This window comes from Limulus polyphemus, unplaced genomic scaffold (assembly GCF_000517525.1).
Source record: "Limulus polyphemus unplaced genomic scaffold, Limulus_polyphemus-2.1.2 Scaffold2018, whole genome shotgun sequence".
NCBI classification, from domain to species: Eukaryota; Metazoa; Arthropoda; class Merostomata; order Xiphosura; family Limulidae; genus Limulus; species Limulus polyphemus.
Genome location: NW_013667628.1, coordinates 80137 through 93731, shown reverse-complemented (window position 1 = coordinate 93731; position 13595 = coordinate 80137). Strand labels below are relative to the sequence as shown.

General features: G+C 36.1%; 1 non-coding gene across 1 annotated transcript; it reads right to left on the bottom strand.

Annotated features, from left to right (window-relative positions):
- Window positions 1–6259: 6259 nt before the first annotated feature.
- On the bottom strand, window positions 6260–6332 carry Trnav-aac. The gene has a single exon. It is a non-coding gene; the product is annotated as a tRNA-Val (tRNA).
- Window positions 6333–13595: the final 7263 nt, after the last annotated feature.

Sequence of the window (13595 nt, the reverse complement as noted above, 5' to 3'; positions counted from 1 at the left end):
TGTTTGTTAATTTCCGGTATAAAGTCTTTCCGAGAAACTTCAGCGATACAAGTCCCTTCTTGATTAAAACTAGTTTATTCTTTCTCAATTCAACTTTGCAGTACATTTAATTTCCACAGTCACTTTAACTTAAACACACACTAGAATTCACAACGATTCACGCACTTTAATTACGGCTTGACTCGATTATCTGTCTCTATATCTCGCTGTCTGCAATTCATTTATTGCCGTCTCTTTATTTGCCAGCTTATACACAATAAAAGCGCGCACCAACAAACGCTAGGACGTTCGACAGGTTCCTCGATCTTTCTAGAACTCCAATACATGCTCCCAGCGTCGTGAGATTTCCGCTGTCATAACATAATACACAGAATTTCCACAGTCAATACGTTCCTCGTCGCTTTAAACTTGACGACTTTTATAAACACACGCTCTAATCACAGCGATTCACAAGCTCGATAACTTCGCGTTATGCAACTGCAAAACACAGAAACAGAATCGACTTACCGTGACTCGATTATCTATCTATCTAAGAGACATCAACCCAACTTGCTGAGGATTTGGAAAGGCTTGCTCAATCATCTTACTCAGACTTCCTTGCAATATGGGGGGTGTATTGGCACCTGACCAATTTATAAACACTACAACAGGTTAGGATATGAGAATTAGGCTAAATTAAAGCAGGTGTGCATTCTTAAAGGACGTGTTGCAGTTGGAAATGGAACTAGAATCCATTAAAGTCACAGATAAGCAACTAAAGAAACCATCTCGAATCTATGGGATCATCAGATTGAGTAATACTGAAATATTAATTCACACTGACAACAGTTTAAAAGAACTAAGAATATTAGTTAGACAACTAGTTATACAGAAAGGTGGAAATAAACAACAATATAATAAGTGTAACTTGAAAGGACATATTGGTAGGAACTCTATACAAAAGTTTGTAGGGAATAGAATTTATTCCCAAAAGATACCAGAAAAAGGGAATTGTTATACGTAGGGGAAACCTGCACGTTATAACAGAAACTTTAAAAATCAGTTGTTAAAACAACAAGGCGACAATACCTTAAGAATGGGTATAGCCAGATATCAGGAATCAAGAATTAACTGGACTTATGAGGCCAAGTTCAGCTGAGAATATTTAGTCTTCCCTAAATGAAATAATTAGTTCACTGTTTAAAGAAACTAGTAAACGAGTTCATAGATTTTTTGATGGGAAGTCTTACAGTATGTTGATTGACACGGGTTCTACAGCTCCAATAATTTGACCCGATTTGGTAATGAAAATTGGGAAACTTCCTCCAGATATGAAGAAAGAAGAGAGAGTGATTCAAACAGCATGTGAGCATAAGGTTCCAGCAAGTGGAAAGTTAGAATTTACCTTTGCTGTAGGAAACTTCCCCACACCTGGTGAGTTATGAGGGTAATTGACACGAAAGAAAAGTGCATACTGGGAACTGACTTCAAGCAGAGACATTGATGCGAGGTTAGGCTAGTTTAAAATAAACTCCCAGTTTATGACCAGGAAATCTCTGTGCACTACATTTTAATTATTACACCAGAAAATGGACTTTCCATGACAACCATCAGAGCAGTCATTGTACCATTGAGTAATGAAGTACTTTCAACAGGAGTTGCATTTAAAATAAAATTACATTTAGTGACCAGGCCATAATAGAATCAAACACTCCAGCATGCCCTAGTGGATTATTGGTTGGTAGAACTCTTGTGGACCTGAAAAATAAAAATGTCATCATTAGGGCTATGAACATAACGAACCATAAAATTCGAGTGAAATCTAGATGTGAGAATATACAAGTAGTACTACCACATAAAAGAACATCAGAAGTAACCACCTTTGAGGAAATATGAAGGAAATTTGATGTCAAACCCTTAAACAAGGACAGCTTACCACCTCATTTACAAGAGTTGTGAAAGTCTTACAAATGATCAATACTGGCACTTACAAAACTTGCACATGGAATATCAAGACACCTTCTCTAGTGGACCAACTTATTTAGGCTGAACAACTAAAATATATCACAAGGTCGATGTTGAAGATGCAGCCAAATATATATATATATATATTATTAGCCAGAGACTTCCACTTGCAAAACAGGCTGAGGATTTCAAAAAGATAAAAGCCTTGAAGGAACAGAACCGAGTGTACTTGAGAAGAAAAAGAATGGATTCCAAAAGTTCTGTATGGACTACTACAAAGTGAATGAAGCTACAAAGAAAGATGCCTCCCCACTGCGAATGAAAGACTTTGCTTTGGAAGCTTTATCAGAACTAAAACGATTTTCATCATTAGATCTTAAGAGTGAATATTGGCAAGTGGAAGTCGACAAAGCAAGTAGAGAGAAGACAGCATTTACTGCAGGAAATAGATTGTGGCAATTTTTCGGGATACCATTTGGATTTCTTAATAATCCTGCTAAAGTTCATTGATTATTGGAGTGTGCTTTGTCTGAACTGCCCAGGAACGTTGTGTTCATATACTTGGATAGCATATTGCACATTGGAAGACCTTAGAAAATGCTTATGAAGGAATGAGGCAGGTTCTAGATCAGTTGAGGAATGAGAGCATTAAGCTCAATTTCAAGACATGTTGTGATTATTCTGTCAACAGGTGAATTTTGTGGGACACATAATCAGTATAAGAATGTCTGTAGATTCATCAAAGATTAAATGTTCAGAATTGGCCAACACCAAAGAATCTGTGTGAGGTAAGATAATTTCTTAGACTATGCTTTTACTATCATAATTTTATACTTTCTCTGGCACAGATCACCCTCTACATATATTACTTCAGAAGCCAAAGTTTTGTTGGACTGCTTATTATGAACAAAAATTCAACAAACTGAAGAAGAAATTTGCCTCTACTCCTGTATTGGCATACCCAACTGTGGAAGATCCACTCATTTTAGATACAGATGGTAATCATTTTGCAGTGGGAACAGTTTTGTCACAAGTACAACATGGAAAATAACATACATGTAATTGCCTACTATAGCAAGGCAATCAATCCTGTAGAAAGGCGGCATTGCTCAACTCAAAAAAGAGTTACTAAGTGTTCAAGACTTGAGTCACCTCCATCTTTATCTATATGGACTGGTGAATTTTTATAATCCAGAAAGCCAAATAGCAAGATAGCTCTCAAAACTCCATGAGTACAAATGCCTTGAACATAACCATAGAAATGCTAATGCATTATCCCAAATACTAAATGTTAATGACACTGTGAAAATAGGGAAGCACAAGATAGAAAAGACAACCACCCTAAATTACAGCAAAGTATATTTCAAAATTTGGCACCCACAAGTGATGATAAAGGACTGATATTGTTCAATGCCCAACTGGAAGCTGCTCAGGCAAATGATATGAGCTTGAAACCAATTATTCAGTGTCTCAAGAATAGCGCAGAAAGTCACTCGTGGAAACAGCCACTCCATGAAGCTCAAAACAAAGGTATATTGGGCACAGTGGGATTACTTATGCTTACAAGAGGGCTTGTTATATCGAAAATGAGAAGATACCAGTAAATAGAAACAACAAATACAGTGGTACTTCTTCACTCTCTACATTCTGAAGCAATTCATTATCTCCATATTCTTCTACTGACTGTATACTTGGGTGAGTAATAAAACACTTCTACTGGGTTTATATCCAGTGGATTATGGAGAATTGGTGTAAAATATGCGAACTCTCCTGTGAGTAGAAAAGTCCACAAAAGAAACAGCAAGGGCAGCTACTGCAGTATTGTGCTAAAGCATCACAGTGAGAGTTACTACTGATGTGCTTGGCACTCTACCACAGAGTAATAGTGGGATTAGATGTATGGTGGTTTTGATGGACTCTTTCATCAAAGGGCCAGTAACATATGTTGTTCTTAACCAGAAGCTCTTGCAAACAAACTCTTCAATTAATTTGTCTTACATTTCGGTGTGCCTATGGAGCTTCCATCAGATATGGGATAGAACTTTGGATCATACTTGTTTACAAAAATATATCAGGACAACAGGGTCATCCATCTTCTGATGGCATGGTGAAGAGATGCAACCCGACATTGTTAAGTTAATTAGTAGATAATCATCAGAAAACATGGGATCAAAATCTTCCACTGTTAATGGTGAGTTAATGCACAACAGTACATGACACTGACGGCAACACACCATCATCACTTATGCTTGGGAGAGAACTGAAAGTGCCATTGAACCTTTTATACTCTCATCCACAGAATAGCTACTTGGAGAAACTTACATAGAATATATAGAGACATTAAGAAACATCGTCAATGACACACATAACTTTACCTGAGAGAGACTTAAGTCAGCTACTGATGAAATGAAAAGTCACTATGATGTTAATCACAAGATAGGACAAGTTTCAAAGTTAAGCAAGTGCTAGGAGGGGTCATGCACTGTACTGGAAAGAATTAATTATGCGATTAACTGATTCCAGGATGATAGATGGTTCAAGACCAAAGGCTATCCATCATGACTATCTTTGGAAGTAACTTGGTGAAAGAATAGCCAACTGGATAACTTTCAGAGAAGAACTTTATATCAGAAACTCAATCTGCTGAGAAGCCCAGAGTTTCTGTCAAGGCTACATCCAGGAGTTTATTAAGATTGAAGTTGCTGGTGGATTCATCCAACCACCTACCTAGGAAGAGTTCCTCCAGCAACAGGATTGCCATTGACAATAAGGGAAAAAATACCATTCCATCCATATACCATGTGTCTTTGAAGATAAATCCACCAAAAAAAAAAAAAAGACTTGGTGAATGGACAATCTAATGTGATGTTTTATTTCTTTTGTGTTAGGATTGTTCAAAGAAATTTACAATCCAGGAAGGAACAGTGTTGTAAGTGTTATTTTTTATGTTTTAATTTGTATGCTAGTGAAAGGATACATGATGTTAAGACAGGCTTAAAACATATATTTAAAACTAGATTATAAGTACAAGATAATTGCGAAGTATATTGGATGTGTGTTAACTATCGCGATTATTTTGTACAAGCAAGTTGATTTTACTTTAGTCCTAGTATTATTAGAGAAATGTGAACATCATTTGTAACGTAGGCCTACAACAATTTTCGCCGGCATACAAGTGTTCAAGCTTTTAGAAACGTTAAAGTAAGAAATAAGTAATTTATTTTTGTCACGTGGATTGAACGTTGATTTACTTTCACCACATGAAGAATCCACGAACGATAAAACAATAATAGTAATAATATTTAGGGACCTTTAGACAATGGGAACAAATGAATTATGTTTGTTTCTTGGAATCACGTGATTAACATTTCTCCTTTGATTGTTAAGCAGCCATAAAAACACAAATCGGAAGTCTGAGTCAGTAGAGTTCCGTCTGTGAAGTGAAAAGTAACAGATCAAACGCAATACCATGACGTCACACACAAAGAGGAAACGTTTCAGAGAAAAACCGAGATACGAGAGAAAACTTAACTTTAACATGTTAAAGGTTTAGTAATAATGTAGGTGGCCTCAGGCGGAGAGGAAGAATTTTTTTTTATGTGAAATCAATGATGAAAGTAAGCCAGTAATGTACACATAATTTTGCCTGTATGACTCATTGCGTGACGTCACATACATTCTTTTTCAGGACACGCCTATGTAGGTATAAATATTGGTTGTCTCATTACTTATAACTCTATAACTTTATTAACTGATAGTAATAAAATGTAAGAGTAATATATAACAAGGGATAAAAACCAGAAGGTGAAGACCAGACGTCGCTAATAACCAGCATTTGAAAAAAGTTTTCTTTTTTAAAAACATATCTCGTTTTCTAATGACGGTAGTTTTATATTTGTTTATGGTACAAATACTGTTCTCTAGGTAAACACGGTTTGATTTTCTCTCAACGAGTCTTTGGGTATTACATATATTATTTTAGTATGACATATAATATTTGAGTGTGAGATATTATTTGAGTATGACATATATCATTTGAGTGTGACATATTTGAGTATGACATATATTACTTGAGTGTGACATATTATTTGAATATGAAATTGAGTATGACATATATTATTTCGTAAGAAAATAAGGAAGTTACAAAGCGAAAGATACCCCGTGATTATTATCAGCGTATTACATTGAAGTACTCAGGAAACCAGCAACACTAACTCGAATTATCTTTTATTAAATCTGTGAGTTTGTAATTAAGAACACAGCTACACAATGGGCTATCTGTGCTCTGCACACCACGGGAGAAAAAAAGTTTATTTGTGCCTGCCAGGGCTCGAACCTGGGACCTTCCGCGTGTTAGGCGGATGTGATAACCACTACACCACAAGCACATGTATTACAATTTGTAAAAATATCTTAAATAAAAAGTTTTATTCTGTTCTTTTAATATTAGTATTTAGCTGTCTATTTAGTCACAAAATGGAAATAGCAATGTTGGTTAAAATTTGACCTTTGTTACCTCATATTAACACAATTCAAATACCTTGCTGGTCAGATTTTTTTTTTTTTGGCTTTTCATTAAATAAACGTAAATGCCCAACTTGTGTAAAACAAAATTTTGTCCCTCATATTAATGAAACTAAAAAACTCAATTTGTAAGAATCCAGGATATTATAGCCTGATATTCTGGCTAATTAAAGGGAAGAGTATTTACAGCCAACTTTTAGGCTAAGCCGATTGAATAGCGGGATTTTACCATTAATTTCTTAACACATAGACGGCCTTAAAGTGCAGACCGAGATTTCACAACAAAGGGGCACGGACAATGGACTCTCAGATTCATAGACTAAGCACACTGACCACTAGGCTACAATAGGCCTATTTCACAATTAACAACAACTACTTGATAAAATTATTTCGTCCGTAACTGATCTGTGGTGTGTCTTGCGTGAGTCAAGTGTGTTAAGGGTGAATGTACATTGTAGTAACAAAATTTGCAACCAGCGTATATGAAAGATTAAATACTACGTCGATATTTGCCACTGTTATCATTCTAACATTGCAATGATGGATGGCTGAGGCCGTATCGCTAAGTCTCTACTCGAATAATCTTGCTTGGCACTGTTCCAATACTCGGAATTATGACTGTTTACCTGATGTAGAGGTAGGTAGGAGGCTAATGTCCTGCCGGGTATCTGTAAAACAAAGTCTCATCGACATTGTGTTATAGCATGGAGTATTCTAGAACTCAGTGCGGTTTACTCTAGAACCCAACTTTATTGTTTCATTTGGACTGTAGACAAACAGTCTGGAACTTTTGTAAACCATTTCTAAACACGATCATTAGGCTTAATATTGTTGTTATTTACTTCTGTTTAACTAAATTAAAATATCATTGAAAGTAGATTAAAATCGCTCTTAAGAAAAGGCCGTCTTAACTAAGTTAAGTTGGTGCAGCATATATAAGCATTTGTTTAATTATTTAGTTTGTACGCAATTCTAGGTTAAAAACTTTCTCTAATACTATATTATACGATAATGTTAGGAGATTTCTACATGACTCAATAGCTTAGCCTAAGTTTGAAGCAAACGAATTATTTCTCTAATACTATCTCACACGATAATGTTAGGAGATTTCTACATGACTCAATAGCTTAGCCTAAGTTTTGAAGCAAACGAATTATTTCTCTAATACTATCTCACATGATAATGTTAGGAGATTTCTATGTTACGATAGCGGAAGTCTCGTGACTCTGGTAACATGTAATGAGTATCTCGAACGTTCTGAAGGCTCGAGCGTTTGCTAGACTCGCGCTTTTATAGTATATAAGCCGGCGAGAAGTGACGGCAGATAGAGAATTCAATAACAGACATGGAGATAGAGACAAATAATCGAGTGAAGCCGTAAGTAAAGTGCGTGAATCGTTGTGAATTCTAGCGTGTGTTTAAGTTAAAGTGACTGTGGAAATTAAGTGTATTGCAAAGTTGTATTGAGAGAGAATAAACTAGTTTTATTTAAGAAAGGACTTGTATCGCTGAAATTTTTCAGAAGGAGTTTACGGGAAATTAACAAACGAACAAAGAGACATAACATTTACAAACGAATATTATTTAAATCATTAATAACTTTGTCTAGCTACTATTTTTTTTTTCTTATGGTCAACTTAGACTTATTTTGGACCTTACCTACACTATGCAGGTATTTCCTCGTAAATAATTTTTTCCCAAGGATTTATGGGTAAAATAAGTAAAGACGAGAAAAACGATAATAATTCGTTTGCTTCAAAACTTAGGCTAAGCTATTGAATCATGTAGAAATCTCCTAACATTATCATGTGAGATAGTGTTAGAGAAATAATTCGTTTGCTTCAAAACTTAGGCTAAGCTATTCAGTCATTAGCTTTTCGCGAAATTCAAAACAGACAAACAAACAGATTATTAGGGTTAAGTTTAGTCATGTATCAGTATCTGTCGTTTATTAATACATTTGGGTTCAATGGAATGGCCTTATTATTTTTAGCTGTAATGTTCGCACTGTTTACAGAATAATTGCGATTTTCTGTAAACATGAACTATGTTACTTTTTCAATTTGTACCAAGAGAGCTATCTGTGCTCGCCGTCCCTAATTCAGCAGTGTAAGACTAGAGGGAAGGCAGCTAGTCATTAACACCCACCGCCAACTATTGGGTTACCCTTTTACCAACGAATAGTGGGATTGACCTCACATAATAACGTCCCCACGGCTAAAAGGGCGAGCATGTTTGGTGGAACGGGGATTCGAACCCGCGACCCGCCGGACCCCTAATAATCTCTCACCGAATAACATAAACAACTAACCCGTAAGTTTATTAAAGATATTCGTTCATACGATATATGTAACTGACTTTATATACCAAATGCGATACGTCAAAAAGATATTTATCATATCAATTTATATCGTTTATCTCATCATCATTATAACAAAAGGACATATCTGGATTATTTGTTTGTTTGCAGTTAAGCACAAAGCTACAGAATGGGCTATCTACGCTGTGTCCACTACGGGTATCGAAACCCGGTTTCTAGCGTTATAAGCCTGCAGAATTACCGCAGTGTCTCTCGTGGGGGGGGGGATCTGGATTAATTCCAGCGTTTAATTCAGAAACAGAAAAACTGTAAGTAAAAATTTGCACTGATGTATTGTTTGTAAGGTTAAAATAGGTTATCTGTGCTCTGACCATTTCGGGTATCGAATCCCGATTTATAGTATTATAAACTTCTCTTGTTTGCTTGTTGTTAGGCAGAAAGCTAGAAAGTGGGTTACCTTTGATCTGCTCACCGTGGGTAGGAAATATATAACACCGTTATTTTTATCCGGAACTGCCAGAGGGCGTGGTTAGGGAAGCAAATTATGACCGTTATTGTTATCCGGAACTGCGACTGAGTTAAAAAATAAAGAAACTTAATAGTTGATAATAAAAATGAAATACTGTGAGACGATCAGAAAATTGAACCAATCACAAATCGGTAGTTAAAGTGTATTTTTGTTGTTAAAATAACTTTTACTGCTATTCGATCTTTGTGTTCAAGTCACAATGTGCTACTTTGGAAACTAATTTTTTTCCGTATAATCCATTCCGAGTATTCTAATTCATAAAAACTCGTTTATTAGTTCAAACTACTTCGTACTGAGATAGAAAAACTAGATTCATACATAAACTCTGACGAAAACTCATTACAAACGAAAGTTTACAACTAATTAACAGGACAAATATCTGTGTTTACTCAGTAGATGAGCTTTATAAAACCACGCATGTCTGAGTTAAAGGACCCTTCTAAGGTACCTCGTGCTTTCAATAGCTTCTTTTTTTGTTGCTCCAACACATAAAGCAAAGCAAAGGTTGAACATGTACAATCACATTGATCTTGCGTGTCATGAAAGGTTTCTTGTTTCCTATAAATGTTTTATAATCTCCTTCCTCATGGATCAAGCTCTTCATTGAAAGGTTTCACTGGTAAGAATATTTTCTTTCTCTCCAAAATGTACTTGTGGAATAAAATAAACTCGCATAATGTAGATGGCGCTGCCTTCTACTGGAGTTCATTTACAAAGTTACACCCAGTTTGTTTTGAATTTCTACAAGAGGGCTATTGGCGCTAACTGCCCCCTAATTTAGGAATAAAAGTCTAGAGGGAAGGCAGATAATCATCACCACCCACCGCCAACTCTTGGGCTACTCTTTCACCAACGAATAGTGGGATTGACCGTCACATTATAACGCCCCCACGGCTGAAAGGGCGAGCATGTTTGGTGGGACGGGGATACGAACCCGCGACCCTCAGATTGCGAGTCGAGCGCCCTAGCCACCTGGGCATGCCAGGCTACACCCAGTGATTCTCGTGATAATTCTTATTTGTTCAAAATTAAAATGTTAACTTTTATTACGTATGGTTAACTTAAACATAAAAAGATTTGAACCCTACAGGCCAACTCCGATATCCTTAGTTTTACCAGAGGGACAACCCACGCCCCTACTGAATTATCGAGAAAGTGGTGTTAAACACTGACCTAACGTACCTAGTCAGGGGCGGACTGGACTCTAAAATTCCACCGGGAAATAAGCTAGAGGAGAATAGGCACAAAGTCGTCACAAAAATAAACAAAATTAATACCTAAGAAGAATCTGTAATTTAATGTTAAAACACGATCAGGAGTTCTTCACAAAATAGGAGATAAAGTCTTCAACGGAAACTGTTGTTAAGTAAATAACTTTCACATCATTATTGATAGAATTAATGTGATGGCAATAGGCAAATAATTACTTCTCTACTGTGCTGACAGGGCAACAATCAATTTCTAACGTACTTTTCAAAATGATGTTGCATGCGTTCCTCAATATTCCATTTGTCAGCACAAACCTGATTTTCTGTAAATCCTACCGACAACATTTGTATCCGTCATTTCTGGGGGGATATCTGTGGGGGAAAATAGATAATTTCTTGTTGCGACAAGTTTATAGACAGTTAAAACAGGTAATTGTTCAGATCAGTTGTATAGATTACTGAAACACAGATAGCCAGAACAGATACTTTCTCAGAACTTTTCTATAGTTTAGTAAAACACAGAGTCAGTACAGATACATCTTCAGATCAGTTATATAGTTTAAAGAAACACAAACAGTCAAAGCACATAGTTTCTCATATCAGATGCAGAGATTACTGAAACACAGATAGTCATAACACATACATTCTGAGATGAGTTGTATAGTTTACTGGGATGTGTTATGACTATCTGTGTTTCAGTAAGCTATACAACTGATCTCAGAATGGATGTGTTATGACTATCTGTGTTTCAGTAAACTATACAACTCATCTCAGAATGTATGTGTTATGACTATCTGTGTTTCAGTAATCTATACAACTGATCTCGGAATGTATGTGTTATGACTATCTGTGTTTCAGTAAAGTATATAACTGATCTCAGAATGTATGTGTTATGACTATCTGTGTTACAGTAAACTATACAACTGATCTGAGGATGTATGTGTTATGGCTATCTGTGTTTCAGTAAAGTATATAACTGATCTCAGAATGTATGTGTTATGACTATCTGTGTTAATTCTGAGATCAGTTATATAGTTTACTGAAACACAGATAGTCATAACACATACATTCTCAAATTAGTTGTGTAGTTTACTGAAACACAGATAGTCATAACACATACATTCTGAGATCAGTTGTATAGTTTACTAAAACACGGATAGTCATAACACATACATTCTCAGATCAGTTATATAGTTTACTGAAACACAGATAGTGTAATTATATAGTGTACTGAAACACAGGTAGTCAGCTCAGTTATATACTTTACTGAAACACACATACAGTGAATACACTACAGATTGATATTAAGCACTTCGGGTAATACACATTTCGAGCTTTGTTATTAGATTCGGCTGAAATATCGTTAATAGTGATGGACCCAACTTATTTAATGGCTTTAGTGTTTACGAGTAGAAGTGGTTTTATCTAGTGATATTTTTACTGTTAGCCTTAAGTACATTTCAGTCGTCGGTTTCTACGTCAATAAATACAGACGACGTCTTATTAGCCTCGCGTGTTTCGCTGCTGTAACAAAAGCAGAGAAAACTGTTGCACTCTTGACTACTTCTTTTCCTCCACGTGCTTGGATATGTAATTAAGAACGACAGATGTTTGGAAGCTGCACGTGCCGCATGCAGTAAAACGAGGGGATTGCGCCTCGTGTTGCAGTGAAATCCCTCAGCTGGAGACAACCTGCTTCTAACGCGGCAGTCGAGCGCAATGCGACAACACAGACCACCGGTTTTCGCGGAGAAAACCGTAAACGATGACTCACACCTTGTGGACAAAGGATAGAATACAGGGGTGGCCGTAAAAATGGTGTCATTAGAGATGAAATACACTCAACAAGTTAGTGTCACGTGCTGCTAAATAAAATAAATGATGTATACTAAATATTAAAATAACTTCTGCAAAAAATAAGCGAAATGTTATTACGATTTACTCAAACAATTACCCAACAAACAAAATGGTGTTTGTTTTTGCTTTTTTAAGTAAAGTTGCATCTAGTGTTAAATATTATCCGATGGACTGCCCTCTACCTGGGCCCCCACTGGCACAGCGGAATGTCTGCGGATTTACAACGCTAGAAAGAGGGTTTAGATTCCCGTGGTGGGCACAGTACAGACAGCCCATTGTGTAGCTTTGTGCTTAATTATAAACAAACAAACTCAACCTGGTTTTGAGACGAAGCTGTTTTTTCTACATTAGCACAGAGTTTAGAACATCGGGACATAGGGCAGGAGCAGTCCGTAGGCCCAAAATGATGGGCTAATGTAATAAGTCCCTAACTATATGGGTAAACTTTATAATATCAACCATTTTAAATGCATGTTACGTGAAAACGATAAGTTACAAATATGAACTTAGATAAAAAGAGCCATTACAACAAGGATAAGGAACGTCTGCTACTTTAAACTGAGTAATACGTCTAGAGTGTCCCTTTGTGTAGGTGTTTCTAAAGTTATTTCCGTTAAAGAAACTTTTGATGAGTTTAACTACAAGGCTGTATTGTGTGTGATAGGGGGATAATATATTAATTAACAGTTAGAAAATAAACTATAGATATGTATATTTTTAATGTTTTTTCTTCTGTAGTGTGGCAGATTTTTGAGGCCTTTCATCGAGATGTTGAGCTAATTATGTCATCTTCTCTGTAGTTCTTCTGTCTGTATATAATAGAAACTTGTTGTTCAGTCGACTAAAACGTTTCGAAGTTGTTGACTTGCATCTAACTCTTATCATCAATCACAAAATAAGTTTTCAAACACCTAGTATCGAACTCCATTGTTTCCCGGTTTCACCACTAGGGTACTACGATCCAATAAAAACACATTCCCATGACATTGTTTTACTTTCTCTAGTTTATACCTACACCACTGGAATCATTGGTTTAATTCATTCTAAACCGTTAAAGTTGATTCCACAGTACTAACAAGAAATTTTAATGTTTACTTTACTCAGATTGGCGTTTTATTACTCATATCAGACTTACATCACAATATCGATATTAGGCTTAAATGACAATACCGATATCAGGCTTAAAATAAAAATACTGACTTACTTCACAATA